This window comes from Microcebus murinus, unplaced genomic scaffold, assembly GCF_040939455.1.
Source record: "Microcebus murinus isolate Inina unplaced genomic scaffold, M.murinus_Inina_mat1.0 scaf018_hap2_Mmur4.0, whole genome shotgun sequence".
Taxonomy (NCBI): Eukaryota; Metazoa; Chordata; class Mammalia; order Primates; family Cheirogaleidae; genus Microcebus; species Microcebus murinus.
The window spans coordinates 209,219-228,428 of record NW_027438964.1 but is presented as its reverse complement, the minus strand read 5'-3'; the positions used below and the strand labels follow the sequence as shown (position 1 = coordinate 228,428).

Here is a 19,210-nt window from a genome sequence, read left to right as displayed (position 1 = left end):
CTCCTCCGTCGCCTGGGCCTTCCAAGGGCTTGGTGTGGACGCTGGTTCCAGGACGCCCTCCCAGGAACCCGGTAGCAGGGCGGCCGCAGCGTCTCGCGCAACCCAACCGTCCGCCGGCTGGCCGCCGTCGCTAAGTGGCCTGCGGGGGACGTGCTCCCGCTGTGCCGTGGGGGCCCAGCCTGGTGTCTTCTCTGAGGCCCCGCGGCTGCCGCTGCCCGCAAGGGGATAGCCGCGGAGGTGGGGGCCGCCTCCTCATGGGGACGTATACCCAGCTCTCCACGTCGGATTCCGGGGCTCTCTGTCCTGCCAGAAGGCCCAGCTGGCCTGCGGGTCCTCAGAGTGGCAAAAACATCCGAAAACTGAGATTGAGGGTCCGGTGGGTGTCTGCACTTTTGTGCTGGGCACCCCAGGGAGGCCCGGGGGCTGGCTGGACAACGCGGTCTGCTGGGCTGGGGGGGGGTTTGGAGGAGCAACTGATGCCCTTTGCACTTTGGGTAGCAAGTGTCTGAGGTGTCTCTGGGCCCTGTGCCATGTGGGGGCGGGGGCGGGGGCGGGGTTGGAGGAGGAGGAGGAGGAGGAGGAGGAGGAGGAGGAGGAGGGGGTGGGAAGGGCCGTGGCCTGCAGTCGTGTTCCCCGGGGTGGCACAGCATGTGGCTTCTTCCACAGGCTGTTTGGCCTGGGCTCCCTGCACCTGGGCCTTTGGAGGACCGGCCCTGTGCTTGCCAACACTTCCTGCAGGGACCCAGAGCTGGGAGGTTGCATCTCTCAGCCCTGGGTCGGGCAGAGCCCCAGCGGGCTATGCCCACAACCTCTCTCAGCAGGGGTCCCCCAGAAGGCTCCTTTGGGACCAGGATTCTCTTGCGGGTGACTCTTTAAGGTCTGGCCCCTGGATGGAGGGGCACCAGGAGTAGAGGAGCAGGAAGGGGAAGGGGGTGGCCATGCGAGGGGACACTTTCAGGCCAAGTCCCAGCTTCAGTCTGATCCTCCTGGGAACGCCGGGGTGGACATCACACCTCCTGGTTGCCCCGCTCTGAGACAAGGAGCCGGGCTTCGCATTCCCACAGCAGACAGTCGTGGGCTGAGGACACCTGGGGCGTTGGGAACTCCCTGGCTTCTCCTTGGTTTAACATCTGGAGCTGCTTGTGAATTGTGCCGCCACACACACCCGAGTGCAGGTGTCTTCTGCACAGACTGCGGGCCTCGCTCTTCTGAATGCCGCTAGCTCGCGACCCACCCACGGGTGAACCTGGTCAGGGTACTTTCTCTCAGGGGCAGACTCTGATCCGGGCGGGCTACCGGTGTCTCTGTTTGCTCCTTTCTTTCTTCCACTTCGGGAAAGGCTTCCTTACTGGGTGTGGAAATCTCCTATGCCTTTCCTCGCCTATTCCGTCAGCTCTAAAATTCTCTTTCGGTTGCCACCCTCACAGATGGATTAGGAAACTCTTTGCGGTGCACTCATTAGTGAAATGACCTCAATGACGCTGGAATCCAATATCTAATCGCCGATTTTTAGCGAGTCCACACGCCAGGGTGGTCGGGGTCCAATGCAGCCCCGGCCAGGCCCAGGCCCCTTGGACTGGGCCACAGGAGGACACAGAGGAGGGTCCCGGCCCCCACGGTAGGTAGAGGTGCGGGCAGTTCTCCAAGGGCTTGGGTGTTTTCCAGAGGGAGGAGATGGAGGGGACTGATTTCTTCAGCGCCCCACAAACCACGCCACCCCACCCCACCCATGGGACACATCCCGAGAGAGAGAGAGAGAGACGCCCCATACACTGGCTCCCCTCCCCCGTGCGCTGTGCCCCAGCCCTGGCCCGGGGGAATAGGCGGCCGCCGGGCAACAGGGCGGGGGGAGCAGCTGGAAGGGGTTGTGGGGGAGGGCGGCCCCTGGCTGGGGTCAAAGGGCGAGCGCCCCGCCCCTCCCGCCCGTGCGCAGTCAGCGGCCCCGGCGCGCTGGGGGTGGGGGGCGGGGAGGTGAAGGAGGCCAGGCAAGGAGAGGAGGGGGGCTTGAAGGGCTCCACCTTGGCGGGTCCAGCCGTGGAGGCGCATCTTGTGTGAGTGTGAGTGAGTGAGTGAGTGAGTGAGTGTGAGTGTGTGTGTATACAGAGACAGCCCCCAACCCCGGCCCGCCGCTCCCTGCCCGCCCCGCCTGTCACCCCCGTCCCTCGGAGCCCGCGGGACCCGGCCCGGCGAACTCAACAGGCCCGACCCGGCGCGGGGCCTGGGGCGGGAGGAGGCGGCGGGGAAGCGCAGAGAGGCTCGGCTTCTTGAGCGGGGCAGGGGCGCCCTCCGCCGTCCACGGCCACACCACCCCGAACGCGCCCGATCCCGTCTGGTCTCGGAAGCTAAGCAGGGTCGGGCCTGGTTAGAACTTGGATGGGAGACCGCCTGGGAATACCGGGTGCCGTAGGCTTCTTCTTTTTTTTTTTGCCTCTGGTTCTGTCGCGTTTCTGGGAGTGCGGGGGCGGCCCGGGGTGGGGGTGACCCCCACCCTCAGCGCCCGCCGCGGTGCCTGGCGCCCCAGCCCGCACCGTGGGGCCTCCTCTTGTCCCGAGCCGTGACACCGCCGCCACGCGGCAGCATGCGTGGCTTCTGGACTGTCAGGTCTCAGACCAAAGGTCTGCTCTGTGGGAGCCGACACGCTGGAGGAAACCTTGAGAGTCTGAGAGGGGAGGGAGTTCCAGAAGAAGGCCAGGATGTCATTTTGAGGGAGTATGTGACCAGAACTCCTCCCGTTGCTTTTGGGGTTCTATGGGCTACACGTAGGAATCTTTGGTGGTGGCACCTGATGTTCGGGGATCCGGAGTCACACCCAGACCTGCTCCACAGGCCTCCTTTTACTTTTCTCTTCGGATTCATTTTTTTTTTTTTTTTTTTTGAGACAGAGTCTCGGTTTGTTGCCCAGGCTAGAGTGAGTGCCGTGGCGTCAGCCTAGCTCACAGCAACTTCAAACTCCTGGGCTCGAGTGATCCTTCTGCCTCAGCCTCCCGGGTAGCTGGGACTGCAGGCATGCGCCACCATGCCCCGCTAATTTTTTATATATATATCAGTTGGCCAATTAATTTCTTTCTATTTATAGTAGAGACGGGGTCTCGCTCTTGCTCAGGCTGGTTTTGAACTCCTGACCTTGAGCAATCCGCCCGCCTCGGCCTCCCAAGAGCTAGGATTACAGGCGTGAGCCACAGCGCCCGGCCGGATTCATTATTTTTAAAAAGTGTCTCTTATCTCTATTATTGCATTTTCTTTTCTCTCTCTTTTCAAGCAGATGATGGGAGTCCAAGTATTAAGGTGACATGTGTTGCCCGTGCCCCCCTCCCCCCCCCCGTGTTCTTATTCATTTACCTCTCATGTTGTTCCAGCATATTGTGGGGGCACCAATGTTAAGGTCGGGTGCGTTGCCCTCTCCCAGCCTCCCCCCTCGGGTCAGAGCTTCAAGTGCGCCCATCCCCCAGTCGGTGCGCACCCACCCCATTCCTAATGGATGTGTATGCCCATCCCCTCCCCCCACCCGCCCGACACCCACCCGAAGAAGGTGATTCCTCTGTGTCCACTTAGGTGTCCATCGGTTCGTACCCATTTGCTGGTGAGCGCGAGCACGTGGTGCTCGTGTGTCCATTCTTGGGATACTTGGCTTACTGGAACGGGTTCCAGCTCTGGCCAGGAGAACCACGAGAGGTGCCCCCTCACCGCTGCTCCTCATAGCCGAATAGCACTCCGTGGTGTCCACGCGCCACATTTTACTTACCCACTCGTGGGTCGATGGGCACTCGGGTGGCTTCCAGGTCTTTGCGATTGTGACTTGTGCCCTGACACTAACCCTAACCCTTACCCAGCCCGTCTCCTCCACGGCCCCTGCCTGACTGACTCCTTCCCGCCCGGCCTATCACCTGTCACCGTCCTCTGCCCCTGCCTGACACGCTCCTCCCCGCCCGGGCCGTCACCGTCCTCGGCCCCTGCCTGACGGGGCTCCTCCGTCGCCTGGGCCTTCCAAGGGCTTGGTGTGGACGCTGGTTCCAGGACGCCCTCCCAGGAACCCGGTAGCAGGGCGGCCGCAGCGTCTCGCGCAACCCAACCGTCCGCCGGCTGGCCGCCGTCGCTAAGTGGCCTGCGGGGGACGTGCTCCCGCTGTGCCGTGGGGGCCCAGCCTGGTGTCTTCTCTGAGGCCCCGCGGCTGCCGCTGCCCGCAAGGGGATAGCCGCGGAGGTGGGGGCCGCCTCCTCATGGGGACGTATACCCAGCTCTCCACGTCGGATTCCGGGGCTCTCTGTCCTGCCAGAAGGCCCAGCTGGCCTGCGGGTCCTCAGAGTGGCAAAAACATCCGAAAACTGAGATTGAGGGTCCGGTGGGTGTCTGCACTTTTGTGCTGGGCACCCCAGGGAGGCCCGGGGGCTGGCTGGACAACGCGGTCTGCTGGGCTGGGGGGGGGTTTGGAGGAGCAACTGATGCCCTTTGCACTTTGGGTAGCAAGTGTCTGAGGTGTCTCTGGGCCCTGTGCCATGTGGGGGCGGGGGCGGGGGCGGGGTTGGAGGAGGAGGAGGAGGAGGAGGAGGAGGAGGAGGAGGAGGAGGAGGGGGTGGGAAGGGCCGTGGCCTGCAGTCGTGTTCCCCGGGGTGGCACAGCATGTGGCTTCTTCCACAGGCTGTTTGGCCTGGGCTCCCTGCACCTGGGCCTTTGGAGGACCGGCCCTGTGCTTGCCAACACTTCCTGCAGGGACCCAGAGCTGGGAGGTTGCATCTCTCAGCCCTGGGTCGGGCAGAGCCCCAGCGGGCCATGCCCACAACCTCTCTCAGCAGGGGTCCCCCAGAAGGCTCCTTTGGGACCAGGATTCTCTTGCGGGTGACTCTTTAAGGTCTGGCCCCTGGATGGAGGGGCACCAGGAGTAGAGGAGCAGGAAGGGGAAGGGGGTGGCCATGCGAGGGGACACTTTCAGGCCAAGTCCCAGCTTCAGTCTGATCCTCCTGGGAACGCCGGGGTGGACATCACACCTCCTGGTTGCCCCGCTCTGAGACAAGGAGCCGGGCTTCGCATTCCCACAGCAGCCAGTCGTGGGCTGAGGACACCTGGGGCGTTGGGAACTCCCTGGCTTCTCCTTGGTTTAACATCTGGAGCTGCTTGTGAATTGTGCCGCCACACACACCCGAGTGCAGGTGTCTTCTGCACAGACTGCGGGCCTCGCTCTTCTGAATGCCGCTAGCTCGCGACCCACCCACGGGTGAACCTGGTCAGGGTACTTTCTCTCAGGGGCAGACTCTGATCCGGGCGGGCTACCGGTGTCTCTGTTTGCTCCTTTCTTTCTTCCACTTCGGGAAAGGCTTCCTTACTGGGTGTGGAAATCTCCTATGCCTTTCCTCGCCTATTCCGTCAGCTCTAAAATTCTCTTTCGGTTGCCACCCTCACAGATGGATTAGGAAACTCTTTGCGGTGCACTCATTAGTGAAATGACCTCAATGACGCTGGAATCCAATATCTAATCGCCGATTTTTAGCGAGTCCACACGCCAGGGTGGTCGGGGTCCAATGCAGCCCCGGCCAGGCCCAGGCCCCTTGGACTGGGCCACAGGAGGACACAGAGGAGGGTCCCGGCCCCCACGGTAGGTAGAGGTGCGGGCAGTTCTCCAAGGGCTTGGGTGTTTTCCAGAGGGAGGAGATGGAGGGGACTGATTTCTTCAGCGCCCCACAAACCACGCCACCCCACCCCACCCATGGGACACATCCCGAGAGAGAGAGACGCCCCATACACTGGCTCCCCTCCCCCGTGCGCTGTGCCCCAGCCCTGGCCCGGGGGAATAGGCGGCCGCCGGGCAACAGGGCGGGGGGAGCAGCTGGAAGGGGTTGTGGGGGAGGGCGGCCCCTGGCTGGGGTCAAAGGGCGAGCGCCCCGCCCCTCCCGCCCGTGCGCAGTCAGCGGCCCCGGCGCGCTGGGGGTGGGGGGCGGGGAGGTGAAGGAGGCCAGGCAAGGAGAGGAGGGGGGCTTGAAGGGCTCCACCTTGGCGGGTCCAGCCGTGGAGGCGCATCTTGTGTGAGTGTGAGTGAGTGAGTGAGTGTGAGTGTGAGTGTGTGTGTATACAGAGACAGCCCCCAACCCCGGCCCGCCGCTCCCTGCCCGCCCCGCCTGTCACCCCCGTCCCTCGGAGCCCGCGGGACCCGGCCCGGCGAACTCAACAGGCCCGACCCGGCGCGGGGCCTGGGGCGGGAGGAGGCGGCGGGGAAGCGCAGAGAGGCTCGGCTTCTTGAGCGGGGCAGGGGCGCCCTCCGCCGTCCACGGCCACACCACCCCGAACGCGCCCGATCCCGTCTGGTCTCGGAAGCTAAGCAGGGTCGGGCCTGGTTAGAACTTGGATGGGAGACCGCCCGGGAATACCGGGTGCCGTAGGCTTCTTCTTTTTTTTTTTGCCTCTGGTTCTGTCGCGTTTCTGGGAGTGCGGGGGCGGCCCGGGGTGGGGGTGACCCCCACCCTCAGCGCCCGCCGCGGTGCCTGGCGCCCCAGCCCGCACCGTGGGGCCTCCTCTTGTCCCGAGCCGTGACACCGCCGCCACGCGGCAGCATGCCTGGCTTCTGGACAGTCAGGTCTCAGACCAAAGGTCTGCTCTGTGGGAGCCGACACGCTGGAGGAAACCTTGAGAGTCTGAGAGGGGAGGGAGTTCCAGAAGAAGGCCAGGATGTCATTTTGAGGGAGTATGTGACCAGAACTCCTCCCGTTGCTTTTGGGGTTCTATGGGCTACACGTAGGAATCTTTGGTGGTGGCACCTGATGTTCGGGGATCCGGAGTCACACCCAGACCTGCTCCACAGGCCTCCTTTTACTTTTCTCTTCGGATTCATTTTTTTTTTTTTTTTTTTTGAGACAGAGTCTCGGTTTGTTGCCCAGGCTAGAGTGAGTGCCGTGGCGTCAGCCTAGCTCACAGCAACTTCAAACTCCTGGGCTCGAGTGATCCTTCTGCCTCAGCCTCCCGGGTAGCTGGGACTGCAGGCATGCGCCACCATGCCCCGCTAATTTTTTATATATATATCAGTTGGCCAATTAATTTCTTTCTATTTATAGTAGAGACGGGGTCTCGCTCTTGCTCAGGCTGGTTTTGAACTCCTGACCTTGAGCAATCCGCCCGCCTCGGCCTCCCAAGAGCTAGGATTACAGGCGTGAGCCACAGCGCCCGGCCGGATTCATTATTTTTAAAAAGTGTCTCTTATCTCTATTATTGCATTTTCTTTTCTCTCTCTTTTCAAGCAGATGATGGGAGTCCAAGTATTAAGGTGACATGTGTTGCCCGTGCCCCCCTCCCCCCCCCGTGTTCTTATTCATTTACCTCTCATGTTGTTCCAGCATATTGTGGGGGCACCAATGTTAAGGTCGGGTGCGTTGCCCTCTCCCAGCCTCCCCCCTCGGGTCAGAGCTTCAAGTGCGCCCATCCCCCAGTCGGTGCGCACCCACCCCATTCCTAATGGATGTGTATGCCCATCCCCTCCCCCCACCCGCCCGACACCCACCCGAAGAAGGTGATTCCTCTGTGTCCACTTAGGTGTCCATCGGTTCGTACCCATTTGCTGGTGAGCGCGAGCACGTGGTGCTCGTGTGTCCATTCTTGGGATACTTGGCTTACTGGAACGGGTTCCAGCTCTGGCCAGGAGAACCACGAGAGGTGCCCCCTCACCGCTGCTCCTCATAGCCGAATAGCACTCCGTGGTGTCCACGCGCCACATTTTATTTACCCACTCGTGGGTCGATGGGCACTCGGGTGGCTTCCAGGTCTTTGCGATTGTGACTTGTGCCCTGACACTAACCCTAACCCTTACCCAGCCCGTCTCCTCCACGGCCCCTGCCTGACTGACTCCTTCCCGCCCGGCCTATCACCTGTCACCGTCCTCTGCCCCTGCCTGACACGCTCCTCCCCGCCCGGGCCGTCACCGTCCTCGGCCCCTGCCTGACGGGGCTCCTCCGTCGCCTGGGCCTTCCAAGGGCTTGGTGTGGACGCTGGTTCCAGGACGCCCTCCCAGGAACCCGGTAGCAGGGCGGCCGCAGCGTCTCGCGCAACCCAACCGTCCGCCGGCTGGCCGCCGTCGCTAAGTGGCCTGCGGGGGACGTGCTCCCGCTGTGCCGTGGGGGCCCAGCCTGGTGTCTTCTCTGAGGCCCCGCGGCTGCCGCTGCCCGCAAGGGGATAGCCGCGGAGGTGGGGACCGCCTCCTCATGGGGACGTATACCCAGCTCTCCACGTCGGATTCCGGGGCTCTCTGTCCTGCCAGAAGGCCCAGCTGGCCTGCGGGTCCTCAGAGTGGCAAAAACATCCGAAAACTGAGATTGAGGGTCCGGTGGGTGTCTGCACTTTTGTGCTGGGCACCCCAGGGAGGCCCGGGGGCTGGCTGGACAACGCGGTCTGCTGGGCTGGGGGGGGGTTTGGAGGAGCAACTGATGCCCTTTGCACTTTGGGTAGCAAGTGTCTGAGGTGTCTCTGGGCCCTGTGCCATGTGGGGGCGGGGGCGGGGGCGGGGTTGGAGGAGGAGGAGGAGGAGGAGGAGGAGGAGGAGGAGGAGGGGGTGGGAAGGGCCGTGGCCTGCAGTCGTGTTCCCCGGGGTGGCACAGCATGTGGCTTCTTCCACAGGCTGTTTGGCCTGGGCTCCCTGCACCTGGGCCTTTGGAGGACCGGCCCTGTGCTTGCCAACACTTCCTGCAGGGACCCAGAGCTGGGAGGTTGCATCTCTCAGCCCTGGGTCGGGCAGAGCCCCAGCGGGCCATGCCCACAACCTCTCTCAGCAGGGGTCCCCCAGAAGGCTCCTTTGGGACCAGGATTCTCTTGCGGGTGACTCTTTAAGGTCTGGCCCCTGGATGGAGGGGCACCAGGAGTAGAGGAGCAGGAAGGGGAAGGGGGTGGCCATGCGAGGGGACACTTTCAGGCCAAGTCCCAGCTTCAGTCTGATCCTCCTGGGAACGCCGGGGTGGACATCACACCTCCTGGTTGCCCCGCTCTGAGACAAGGAGCCGGGCTTCGCATTCCCACAGCAGACAGTCGTGGGCTGAGGACACCTGGGGCGTTGGGAACTCCCTGGCTTCTCCTTGGTTTAACATCTGGAGCTGCTTGTGAATTGTGCCGCCACACACACCCGAGTGCAGGTGTCTTCTGCACAGACTGCGGGCCTCGCTCTTCTGAATGCCGCTAGCTCGCGACCCACCCACGGGTGAACCTGGTCAGGGTACTTTCTCTCAGGGGCAGACTCTGATCCGGGCGGGCTACCGGTGTCTCTGTTTGCTCCTTTCTTTCTTCCACTTCGGGAAAGGCTTCCTTACTGGGTGTGGAAATCTCCTATGCCTTTCCTCGCCTATTCCGTCAGCTCTAAAATTCTCTTTCGGTTGCCACCCTCACAGATGGATTAGGAAACTCTTTGCGGTGCACTCATTAGTGAAATGACCTCAATGACGCTGGAATCCAATATCTAATCGCCGATTTTTAGCGAGTCCACACGCCAGGGTGGTCGGGGTCCAATGCAGCCCCGGCCAGGCCCAGGCCCCTTGGACTGGGCCACAGGAGGACACAGAGGAGGGTCCCGGCCCCCACGGTAGGTAGAGGTGCGGGCAGTTCTCCAAGGGCTTGGGTGTTTTCCAGAGGGAGGAGATGGAGGGGACTGATTTCTTCAGCGCCCCACAAACCACGCCACCCCACCCCACCCATGGGACACATCCCGAGAGAGAGAGACGCCCCATACACTGGCTCCCCTCCCCCGTGCGCTGTGCCCCAGCCCTGGCCCGGAGGAATAGGCGGCCGCCGGGCAACAGGGCGGGGGGAGCAGCTGGAAGGGGTTGTGGGGGAGGGCGGCCCCTGGCTGGGGTCAAAGGGCGAGCGCCCCGCCCCTCCCGCCCGTGCGCAGTCAGCGGCCCCGGCGCGCTGGGGGTGGGGGGCGGGGAGGTGAAGGAGGCCAGGCAAGGAGAGGAGGGGGGCTTGAAGGGCTCCACCTTGGCGGGTCCAGCCGTGGAGGCGCATCTTGTGTGAGTGTGAGTGAGTGAGTGAGTGAGTGAGTGTGAGTGTTTGTGTATACAGAGACAGCCCCCAACCCCGGCCCGCCGCTCCCTGCCCGCCCCGCCTGTCACCCCCGTCCCTCGGAGCCCGCGGGACCCGGCCCGGCGAACTCAACAGGCCCGACCCGGCGCGGGGCCTGGGGCGGGAGGAGGCGGCGGGGAAGCGCAGAGAGGCTCGGCTTCTTGAGCGGGGCAGGGGCGCCCTCCGCCGTCCACGGCCACACCACCCCGAACGCGCCCGATCCCGTCTGGTCTCGGAAGCTAAGCAGGGTCGGGCCTGGTTAGAACTTGGATGGGAGACCGCCCGGGAATACCGGGTGCCGTAGGCTTCTTCTTTTTTTTTTTGCCTCTGGTTCTGTCGCGTTTCTGGGAGTGCGGGGGCGGCCCGGGGTGGGGGTGACCCCCACCCTCAGCGCCCGCCGCGGTGCCTGGCGCCCCAGCCCGCACCGTGGGGCCTCCTCTTGTCCCGAGCCGTGACACCGCCGCCACGCGGCAGCATGCGTGGCTTCTGGACTGTCAGGTCTCAGACCAAAGGTCTGCTCTGTGGGAGCCGACACGCTGGAGGAAACCTTGAGAGTCTGAGAGGGGAGGGAGTTCCAGAAGAAGGCCAGGATGTCATTTTGAGGGAGTATGTGACCAGAACTCCTCCCGTTGCTTTTGGGGTTCTATGGGCTACACGTAGGAATCTTTGGTGGTGGCACCTGATGTTCGGGGATCCGGAGTCACACCCAGACCTGCTCCACAGGCCTCCTTTTACTTTTCTCTTCGGATTCATTTTTTTTTTTTTTTTTTTGAGACAGAGTCTCGGTTTGTTGCCCAGGCTAGAGTGAGTGCCGTGGCGTCAGCCTAGCTCACAGCAACTTCAAACTCCTGGGCTCGAGTGATCCTTCTGCCTCAGCCTCCCGGGTAGCTGGGACTGAAGGCATGCGCCACCATGCCCCGCTAATTTTTTATATATATATCAGTTGGCCAATTAATTTCTTTCTATTTATAGTAGAGACGGGGTCTCGCTCTTGCTCAGGCTGGTTTTGAACTCCTGACCTTGAGCAATCCGCCCGCCTCGGCCTCCCAAGAGCTAGGATTACAGGCGTGAGCCACAGCGCCCGGCCGGATTCATTATTTTTAAAAAGTGTCTCTTATCTCTATTATTGCATTTTCTTTTCTCTCTCTTTTCAAGCAGATGATGGGAGTCCAAGTATTAAGGTGACATGTGTTGCCCGTGCCCCCCTCCCCCCCCCCGTGTTCTTATTCATTTACCTCTCATGTTGTTCCAGCATATTGTGGGGGCACCAATGTTAAGGTCGGGTGCGTTGCCCTCTCCCAGCCTCCCCCCTCGGGTCAGAGCTTCAAGTGCGCCCATCCCCCAGTCGGTGCGCACCCACCCCATTCCTAATGGATGTGTATGCCCATCCCCTCCCCCCACCCGCCCGACACCCACCCGAAGAAGGTGATTCCTCTGTGTCCACTTAGGTGTCCATCGGTTCGTACCCATTTGCTGGTGAGCGCGAGCACGTGGTGCTCGTGTGTCCATTCTTGGGATACTTGGCTTACTGGAACGGGTTCCAGCTCTGGCCAGGAGAACCACGAGAGGTGCCCCCTCACCGCTGCTCCTCATAGCCGAATAGCACTCCGTGGTGTCCACGCGCCACATTTTATTTACCCACTCGTGGGTCGATGGGCACTCGGGTGGCTTCCAGGTCTTTGCGATTGTGACTTGTGCCCTGACACTAACCCTAACCCTTACCCAGCCCGTCTCCTCCACGGCCCCTGCCTGACTGACTCCTTCCCGCCCGGCCTATCACCTGTCACCGTCCTCTGCCCCTGCCTGACACGCTCCTCCCCGCCCGGGCCGTCACCGTCCTCGGCCCCTGCCTGACGGGGCTCCTCCGTCGCCTGGGCCTTCCAAGGGCTTGGTGTGGACGCTGGTTCCAGGACGCCCTCCCAGGAACCCGGTAGCAGGGCGGCCGCAGCGTCTCGCGCAACCCAACCGTCCGCCGGCTGGCCGCCGTCGCTAAGTGGCCTGCGGGGGACGTGCTCCCGCTGTGCCGTGGGGGCCCAGCCTGGTGTCTTCTCTGAGGCCCCGCGGCTGCCGCTGCCCGCAAGGGGATAGCCGCGGAGGTGGGGGCCGCCTCCTCATGGGGACGTATACCCAGCTCTCCACGTCGGATTCCGGGGCTCTCTGTCCTGCCAGAAGGCCCAGCTGGCCTGCGGGTCCTCAGAGTGGCAAAAACATCCGAAAACTGAGATTGAGGGTCCGGTGGGTGTCTGCACTTTTGTGCTGGGCACCCCAGGGAGGCCCGGGGGCTGGCTGGACAACGCGGTCTGCTGGGCTGGGGGGGGGTTTGGAGGAGCAACTGATGCCCTTTGCACTTTGGGTAGCAAGTGTCTGAGGTGTCTCTGGGCCCTGTGCCATGTGGGGGCGGGGGCGGGGGCGGGGTTGGAGGAGGAGGAGGAGGAGGAGGAGGAGGAGGAGGAGGAGGGGGTGGGAAGGGCCGTGGCCTGCAGTCGTGTTCCCCGGGGTGGCACAGCATGTGGCTTCTTCCACAGGCTGTTTGGCCTGGGCTCCCTGCACCTGGGCCTTTGGAGGACCGGCCCTGTGCTTGCCAACACTTCCTGCAGGGACCCAGAGCTGGGAGGTTGCATCTCTCAGCCCTGGGTCGGGCAGAGCCCCAGCGGGCCATGCCCACAACCTCTCTCAGCAGGGGTCCCCCAGAAGGCTCCTTTGGGACCAGGATTCTCTTGCGGGTGACTCTTTAAGGTCTGGCCCCTGGATGGAGGGGCACCAGGAGTAGAGGAGCAGGAAGGGGAAGGGGGTGGCCATGCGAGGGGACACTTTCAGGCCAAGTCCCAGCTTCAGTCTGATCCTCCTGGGAACGCCGGGGTGGACATCACACCTCCTGGTTGCCCCGCTCTGAGACAAGGAGCCGGGCTTCGCATTCCCACAGCAGACAGTCGTGGGCTGAGGACACCTGGGGCGTTGGGAACTCCCTGGCTTCTCCTTGGTTTAACATCTGGAGCTGCTTGTGAATTGTGCCGCCACACACACCCGAGTGCAGGTGTCTTCTGCACAGACTGCGGGCCTCGCTCTTCTGAATGCCGCTAGCTCGCGACCCACCCACGGGTGAACCTGGTCAGGGTACTTTCTCTCAGGGGCAGACTCTGATCCGGGCGGGCTACCGGTGTCTCTGTTTGCTCCTTTCTTTCTTCCACTTCGGGAAAGGCTTCCTTACTGGGTGTGGAAATCTCCTATGCCTTTCCTCGCCTATTCCGTCAGCTCTAAAATTCTCTTTCGGTTGCCACCCTCACAGATGGATTAGGAAACTCTTTGCGGTGCACTCATTAGTGAAATGACCTCAATGACGCTGGAATCCAATATCTAATCGCCGATTTTTAGCGAGTCCACACGCCAGGGTGGTCGGGGTCCAATGCAGCCCCGGCCAGGCCCAGGCCCCTTGGACTGGGCCACAGGAGGACACAGAGGAGGGTCCCGGCCCCCACGGTAGGTAGAGGTGCGGGCAGTTCTCCAAGGGCTTGGGTGTTTTCCAGAGGGAGGAGATGGAGGGGACTGATTTCTTCAGCGCCCCACAAACCACGCCACCCCACCCCACCCATGGGACACATCCCGAGAGAGAGAGACGCCCCATACACTGGCTCCCCTCCCCCGTGCGCTGTGCCCCAGCCCTGGCCCGGAGGAATAGGCGGCCGCCGGGCAACAGGGCGGGGGGAGCAGCTGGAAGGGGTTGTGGGGGAGGGCGGCCCCTGGCTGGGGTCAAAGGGCGAGCGCCCCGCCCCTCCCGCCCGTGCGCAGTCAGCGGCCCCGGCGCGCTGGGGGTGGGGGGCGGGGAGGTGAAGGAGGCCAGGCAAGGAGAGGAGGGGGGCTTGAAGGGCTCCACCTTGGCGGGTCCAGCCGTGGAGGCGCATCTTGTGTGAGTGTGAGTGAGTGAGTGAGTGAGTGAGTGTGAGTGTTTGTGTATACAGAGACAGCCCCCAACCCCGGCCCGCCGCTCCCTGCCCGCCCCGCCTGTCACCCCCGTCCCTCGGAGCCCGCGGGACCCGGCCCGGCGAACTCAACAGGCCCGACCCGGCGCGGGGCCTGGGGCGGGAGGAGGCGGCGGGGAAGCGCAGAGAGGCTCGGCTTCTTGAGCGGGGCAGGGGCGCCCTCCGCCGTCCACGGCCACACCACCCCGAACGCGCCCGATCCCGTCTGGTCTCGGAAGCTAAGCAGGGTCGGGCCTGGTTAGAACTTGGATGGGAGACCGCCCGGGAATACCGGGTGCCGTAGGCTTCTTCTTTTTTTTTTTGCCTCTGGTTCTGTCGCGTTTCTGGGAGTGCGGGGGCGGCCCGGGGTGGGGGTGACCCCCACCCTCAGCGCCCGCCGCGGTGCCTGGCGCCCCAGCCCGCACCGTGGGGCCTCCTCTTGTCCCGAGCCGTGACACCGCCGCCACGCGGCAGCATGCGTGGCTTCTGGACTGTCAGGTCTCAGACCAAAGGTCTGCTCTGTGGGAGCCGACACGCTGGAGGAAACCTTGAGAGTCTGAGAGGGGAGGGAGTTCCAGAAGAAGGCCAGGATGTCATTTTGAGGGAGTATGTGACCAGAACTCCTCCCGTTGCTTTTGGGGTTCTATGGGCTACACGTAGGAATCTTTGGTGGTGGCACCTGATGTTCGGGGATCCGGAGTCACACCCAGACCTGCTCCACAGGCCTCCTTTTACTTTTCTCTTCGGATTCATTTTTTTTTTTTTTTTTTTGAGACAGAGTCTCGGTTTGTTGCCCAGGCTAGAGTGAGTGCCGTGGCGTCAGCCTAGCTCACAGCAACTTCAAACTCCTGGGCTCGAGTGATCCTTCTGCCTCAGCCTCCCGGGTAGCTGGGACTGCAGGCATGCGCCACCATGCCCCGCTAATTTTTTATATATATATCAGTTGGCCAATTAATTTCTTTCTATTTATAGTAGAGACGGGGTCTCGCTCTTGCTCAGGCTGGTTTTGAACTCCTGACCTTGAGCAATCCGCCCGCCTCGGCCTCCCAAGAGCTAGGATTACAGGCGTGAGCCACAGCGCCCGGCCGGATTCATTATTTTTAAAAAGTGTCTCTTATCTCTATTATTGCATTTTCTTTTCTCTCTCTTTTCAAGCAGATGATGGGAGTCCAAGTATTAAGGTGACATGTGTTGCCCGTGCCCCCCTCCCCCCCCCCGTGTTCTTATTCATTTACCTCTCATGTTGTTCCAGCATATTGTGGGGGCACCAATGTTAAGGTCGGGTGCGTTGCCCTCTCCCAGCCTCCCCCCTCGGGTCAGAGCTTCAAGTGCGCCCATCCCCCAGTCGGTGCGCACCCACCCCATTCCTAATGGATGTGTATGCCCATCCCCTCCCCCCACCCGCCCGACACCCACCCGAAGAAGGTGATTCCTCTGTGTCCACTTAGGTGTCCATCGGTTCGTACCCATTTGCTGGTGAGCGCGAGCACGTGGTGCTCGTGTGTCCATTCTTGGGATACTTGGCTTACTGGAACGGGTTCCAGCTCTGGCCAGGAGAACCACGAGAGGTGCCCCCTCACCGCTGCTCCTCATAGCCGAATAGCACTCCGTGGTGTCCACGCGCCACATTTTATTTACCCACTCGTGGGTCGATGGGCACTCGGGTGGCTTCCAGGTCTTTGCGATTGTGACTTGTGCCCTGACACTAACCCTAACCCTTACCCAGCCCGTCTCCTCCACGGCCCCTGCCTGACTGACTCCTTCCCGCCCGGCCTATCACCTGTCACCGTCCTCTGCCCCTGCCTGACACGCTCCTCCCCGCCCGGGCCGTCACCGTCCTCGGCCCCTGCCTGACGGGGCTCCTCCGTCGCCTGGGCCTTCCAAGGGCTTGGTGTGGACGCTGGTTCCAGGACGCCCTCCCAGGAACCCGGTAGCAGGGCGGCCGCAGCGTCTCGCGCAACCCAACCGTCCGCCGGCTGGCCGCCGTCGCTAAGTGGCCTGCGGGGGACGTGCTCCCGCTGTGCCGTGGGGGCCCAGCCTGGTGTCTTCTCTGAGGCCCCGCGGCTGCCGCTGCCCGCAAGGGGATAGCCGCGGAGGTGGGGGCCGCCTCCTCATGGGGACGTATACCCAGCTCTCCACGTCGGATTCCGGGGCTCTCTGTCCTGCCAGAAGGCCCAGCTGGCCTGCGGGTCCTCAGAGTGGCAAAAACATCCGAAAACTGAGATTGAGGGTCCGGTGGGTGTCTGCACTTTTGTGCTGGGCACCCCAGGGAGGCCCGGGGGCTGGCTGGACAACGCGGTCTGCTGGGCTGGGGGGGGGTTTGGAGGAGCAACTGATGCCCTTTGCACTTTGGGTAGCAAGTGTCTGAGGTGTCTCTGGGCCCTGTGCCATGTGGGGGCGGGGGCGGGGGCGGGGTTGGAGGAGGAGGAGGAGGAGGAGGAGGAGGAGGAGGAGGAGGAGGGGGTGGGAAGGGCCGTGGCCTGCAGTCGTGTTCCCCGGGGTGGCACAGCATGTGGCTTCTTCCACAGGCTGTTTGGCCTGGGCTCCCTGCACCTGGGCCTTTGGAGGACCGGCCCTGTGCTTGCCAACACTTCCTGCAGGGACCCAGAGCTGGGAGGTTGCATCTCTCAGCCCTGGGTCGGGCAGAGCCCCAGCGGGCCATGCCCACAACCTCTCTCAGCAGGGGTCCCCCAGAAGGCTCCTTTGGGACCAGGATTCTCTTGCGGGTGACTCTTTAAGGTCTGGCCCCTGGATGGAGGGGCACCAGGAGTAGAGGAGCAGGAAGGGGAAGGGGGTGGCCATGCGAGGGGACACTTTCAGGCCAAGTCCCAGCTTCAGTCTGATCCTCCTGGGAATGCCGGGGTGGACATCACACCTCCTGGTTGCCCCGCTCTGAGACAAGGAGCCGGGCTTCGCATTCCCACAGCAGCCAGTCGTGGGCTGAGGACACCTGGGGCGTTGGGAACTCCCTGGCTTCTCCTTGGTTTAACATCTGGAGCTGCTTGTGAATTGTGCCGCCACACACACCCGAGTGCAGGTGTCTTCTGCACAGACTGCGGGCCTCGCTCTTCTGAATGCCGCTAGCTCGCGACCCACCCACGGGTGAACCTGGTCAGGGTACTTTCTCTCAGGGGCAGACTCTGATCCGGGCGGGCTACCGGTGTCTCTGTTTGCTCCTTTCTTTCTTCCACTTCGGGAAAGGCTTCCTTACTGGGTGTGGAAATCTCCTATGCCTTTCCTCGCCTATTCCGTCAGCTCTAAAATTCTCTTTCGGTTGCCACCCTCACAGATGGATTAGGAAACTCTTTGCGGTGCACTCATTAGTGAAATGACCTCAATGACGCTGGAATCCAATATCTAATCGCCGATTTTTAGCGAGTCCACACGCCAGGGTGGTCGGGGTCCAATGCAGCCCCGGCCAGGCCCAGGCCCCTTGGACTGGGCCACAGGAGGACACAGAGGAGGGTCCCGGCCCCCACGGTAGGTAGAGGTGCGGGCAGTTCTCCAAGGGCTTGGGTGTTTTCCAGAGGGAGGAGATGGAGGGGACTGATTTCTTCAGCGCCCCACAAACCACGCCACCCCACCCCACCCATGGGACACATCCCGAGAGAGAGAGACGCCCCATACACTGGCTCCCCTCCCCCGTGCGCTGTGCCCCAGCCCTGGCCCGGGGGAATAGGCGGCCGCCGGGCAACAGGGCGGGGGGAGCAGCTGGAAGGGGTTGTGGGGGAGGGCGGCCCCTGGCTGGGGTCAAAGGGCGAGCGCCCCGCCCCTCCCGCCCGTGCGCAGTCAGCGGCCCCGGCGCGCTGGGGGTGGGGGGCGGGGAGGTGAAGGAGGCCAGGCAAGGAGAGGAGGGGGGCTTGAAGGGCTCCACCTTGGCGGGTCCAGCCGTGGAGGCGCATCTTGTGTGAGTGTGAGTGAGTGAGTGAGTGAGTGAGTGTGAGTGTGTGTGTATACAGAGACAGCCCCCAACCCCGGCCCGCCGCTCCCTGCCCGCCCCGCCTGTCACCCCCGTCCCTCGGAGCCCGCGGGACCCGGCCCGGCGAACTCAACAGGCCCGACCCGGCGCGGGGCCTGGGGCGGGAGGAGGCGGCGGGGAAGCGCAGAGAGGCTCGGCTTCTTGAGCGGGGCAGGGGTGCCCTCCGCCGTCCACGGCCACACCACCCCGAACGCGCCCGATCCCGTCTGGTCTCGGAAGCTAAGCAGGGTCGGGCCTGGTTAGAACTTGGATGGGAGACCGCCCGGGAATACCGGGTGCCGTAGGCTTCTTCTTTTTTTTTTTGCCTCTGGTTCTGTCGCGTTTCTGGGAGTGCGGGGGCGGCCCGGGGTGGGGGTGACCCCCACCCTCAGCGCCCGCCGCGGTGCCTGGCGCCCCAGCCCGCACCGTGGGGCCTCCTCTTGTCCCGAGCCGTGACACCGCCGCCACGCGGCAGCATGCGTGGCTTCTGGACTGTCAGGTCTCAGACCAAAGGTCTGCTCTGTGGGAGCCGACACGCTGGAGGAAACCTTGAGAGTCTGAGAGGGGAGGGAGTTCCAGAAGAAGGCCAGGATGTCATTTTGAGGGAGTATGTGACCAGAACTCCTCCCGTTGCTTTTGGGGTTCTATGGGCTACACGTAGGAATCTTTGGTGGTGGCACCTGATGTTCGGGGATCCGGAGTCACACCCAGACCTGCTCCACAGGCCTCCTTTTACTTTTCTCTTCGGATTCATTTTTTTTTTTTTTTTTTTGAGACAGAGTCTCGGTTTGTTGCCCAGGCTAGAGTGAGTGCCGTGGCGTCAGCCTAGCTCACAGCAACTTCAAACTCCTGGGCTCGAGTGATCCTTCTGCCTCAGCCTCCCGGGTAGCTGGGACTGCAGGCATGCGCCACCATGCCCCGCTAATTTTTTATATATATATCAGTTGGCCAATTAATTTCTTTCTATTTATAGTAGAGACGGGGTCTCGCTCTTGCTCAGGCTGGTTTTGAACTCCTGACCTTGAGCAATCCGCCCGCCTCGGCCTCCCAAGAGCTAGGATTACAGGCGTGAGCCACAGCGCCCGGCCGGATTCATTATTTTTAAAAAGTGTCTCTTATCTCTATTATTGCATTTTCTTTTCTCTCTCTTTTCAAGCAGATGATGGGAGTCCAAGTATTAAGGTGACATGTGTTGCCCGTGCCCCCCTCCCCCCCCCGTGTTCTTATTCATTTACCTCTCATGTTGTTCCAGCATATTGTGGGGGCACCAATGTTA

General features: G+C 62.6%; 1 non-coding gene and 4 pseudogenes across 1 annotated transcript; all 5 read left to right on the top strand.

Annotated features, from left to right (window-relative positions):
• Window positions 1-2,291: 2,291 nt before the first annotated feature.
• On the top strand, window positions 2,292-2,410 carry LOC142867579 (5S ribosomal RNA). Its single transcript, XR_012916983.1, has one exon. It is a non-coding gene; the product is annotated as a 5S ribosomal RNA (ribosomal RNA).
• Window positions 2,411-6,252: 3,842 nt separating this feature from the next.
• LOC142867605 (uncharacterized) lies at window positions 6,253-6,371 on the top strand (annotated as a pseudogene).
• A 3,837-nt stretch (window positions 6,372-10,208) lies between these two features.
• Window positions 10,209-10,327, top strand: LOC142867604 (uncharacterized; annotated as a pseudogene).
• Window positions 10,328-14,164: 3,837 nt separating this feature from the next.
• On the top strand, window positions 14,165-14,283 carry LOC142867603 (uncharacterized; annotated as a pseudogene).
• A 3,840-nt stretch (window positions 14,284-18,123) lies between these two features.
• Window positions 18,124-18,242, top strand: LOC142867602 (uncharacterized; annotated as a pseudogene).
• The last annotated feature ends 968 nt before the right edge of the window (window positions 18,243-19,210 follow it).